The sequence below is a fragment of the Petaurus breviceps genome, unplaced genomic scaffold, assembly GCF_028583685.1.
Source record: "Petaurus breviceps papuanus isolate PSGF00001 unplaced genomic scaffold, PetGlider_PUasm1.0 229, whole genome shotgun sequence".
Classification (NCBI taxonomy): domain Eukaryota; kingdom Metazoa; phylum Chordata; class Mammalia; order Diprotodontia; family Petauridae; genus Petaurus; species Petaurus breviceps.
The window spans coordinates 35,676,154-35,678,526 of NW_027185903.1; the positions used below are offsets into that span (position 1 = coordinate 35,676,154).

The following is a 2,373-nucleotide window of genomic DNA, read 5'->3' on the forward strand; positions in this document are numbered from 1 at the left end:
ACACACACACACACACACACACACACACACACACACACACACACTGACCATACTATATTATACCTACCCATAAGAAGCCTGACAACCAGTAGACCCAAGTGCTGAGCTCTGGTGAGGCTTCTATCTTGATTTTTGTCTTGTCAGTGGATTCCCATGACTCTGGAAAAGATAGCAAGGCTGACAACTTTGTGAAACTGCTTCCTTTAGATACAATTCACTCAAGAGTCAAGACGTCTGGGTGGTTAGGTGGCGCAGTGAACAGAGCACCGGCCCTGGAGTCAGGAGGACTTGAGTTCAAATCTGGCCTCAGACACTTTACACTTACTAGCCGTGTGACCTTCGGCAAGTCACTTAACCCCAATTGCCCTGCCCTTCCCTCCTCCAAAAAGCAAAAAAATTAAAAAAAAATTTTTTTAAGTGCAGAATTAGGAGAATTTATATTACAGGCGGCCAGGTGGCTCAGTGAGTAAGAGCACTGGCCCCAGAGTTAGGATGACCTGGGATCGAATCCAGGCTCTGATACTTAGCACCACACCCAGAAAATAACTGGCCCTGTAACCTTGAGCAAGTTACTTAACCCCAATTGCTTAAAAAAAAATGTCAAGACACTCCCCATAATGTCACCCATCCTCTTTGGAAACAAAGGACAAAGAACAGTAATCTCATAGTCTATTCTCTTCTCAAAACTCTCTAGAGAAGGGTGACCTCCTCTGGTAATCCATTCTATCAACTAATCATCTTGACAAGTCTATGGCATATTTTGTTAATTATTCCACTGCTTGGCAATAGCACTGACTCCAAGGATCTGGGTTCAGATACTCATTCTGATGCAAACAGTTCTTGGGCAAGTTATTTAACTTACCAGGCCTCTGTTTTCCCATCTGCAAAATGAGAGGACTAGATGATCTCTAAGGTGCCTTCCGGCTCTAGGGTTATGATCTATAAGATCCTTATAGGTAGGAAACACATCTTTTACTTCTTTCACCTACCCCATGAGTCCTCCCACATAATGGTCATTCAGCAAACATTGACTGAGAGAAACAGGACTGTTAAAAATTCAACACTTACCATATCAATAGTAGCCGACATTGACACTCTTGAAGGCTTGAAAATCACTTCCTATTGATTATCCCACTTGAGCTTCACATCAATATTAGATTAGATGATGTTTAAGATCAATATGAGGCAAGTACTATAGAAGCTTTTTTTATTTCCATTTTACAAATGAGGAAACTGAGGCTCAGAGAATAACTTGCCCAAAGTCACAGAGCCAACAGTGTCATTTAGTACAACTCTCTCCTTCTATAGAAAAGGGCACTGAGCCTCAGAGTAACTAAGTCACAGCCAAGGCAAGTTAAGGAGCAGAGTCAAGATGTTTCCCCCAAAGTCCTTGAACATCAGCAAAAATGTGGGGGGCTAGACATCTCACAAACCCAGGTCCTCTGGCTAGTCCTGGATCCATGTTTGCTCAAGGTCACACAGGTACTACGTGATGGCTGTCTCTGTAGGGCTCTCAGAAGTGTGAATTGTCTGGAATCCATAGTTAGAAAATATAGGTGTACGTTTATGTGTGTGTGAGTGTGTGTGTGTGTGTGTAAAATGGTGTGTATATGTATCTTGTTGTTGTTGTTATTCAGTCTTTTCAGTTTCATCCAACTCTCCGTGACCCCATTTGGGGTTTTCTTGGCAAAGATCCTGCAGTGTTTTGCCATTTCCTTCTCCAGCTCATTTTACAGATGAGAAAACTGAGGCAAACAGGGATAAGTGACTAGTCCAGGGTCACACAGCTAGGAAGTGTTTGGGGCCAAATTAAACTTGTCTTACCTGATATTATACTTTTTTTTCTGATAAGAGGAGCATTCTTTCAAGTTGCCAGAAAGTCCAATAAGACCCTTTCAATAATTAATTCCCAGTAATTTATCTCAAGGTAAAATATTTGAGGAAAATCAAAATCATGACATTAACCTGTGAAGAACAAACAGCTCCAATCCATAAATGGGGGTTCATGAAAGGCAAGCTGTCCAAAATAAATGGCTTCTAGGAAATGCCAACTCTCTCAGAAAGTTCAAGGTCACATGGTGAAATACTTTGGATTTTATAAAATCACATGTTATTTTACTAGATAAAAATAATCAGCTGAACTAGTAAAAATGAACTGGACTTCTCCCAAAGCATAGTCTCTCACCCTGATTAAGAAAATTTTATGCAAGCAAAGATTCTATAGTTCCTTGTCTAGTGCCTGCATTTCCTGTTTTCCATTCTGCTAAAGTGAAAAAGAAGTGGGGTGAGTAGGTAATAGCCCCTGTCATTTCTTCTAGCACCATCTTCTCTCTCTCTCTCTCTCTCTCTCTCTCTCTCTCTCTCTCTCTCTCT

General features: G+C 41.1%; 1 long non-coding RNA gene across 1 annotated transcript in view; it reads right to left on the reverse strand.

The window, feature by feature from the left end:
- Positions 1–2,373, reverse strand: part of LOC138167306 (uncharacterized) — a 57,940-nt gene that overhangs the window by 52,832 nt on the left and 2,735 nt on the right. The window contains exon 2 of the long non-coding RNA XR_011169860.1: positions 68–159. This is a non-coding gene — a long non-coding RNA (uncharacterized lncRNA). The remainder of the gene's footprint in view (positions 1–67; positions 160–2,373) is intronic.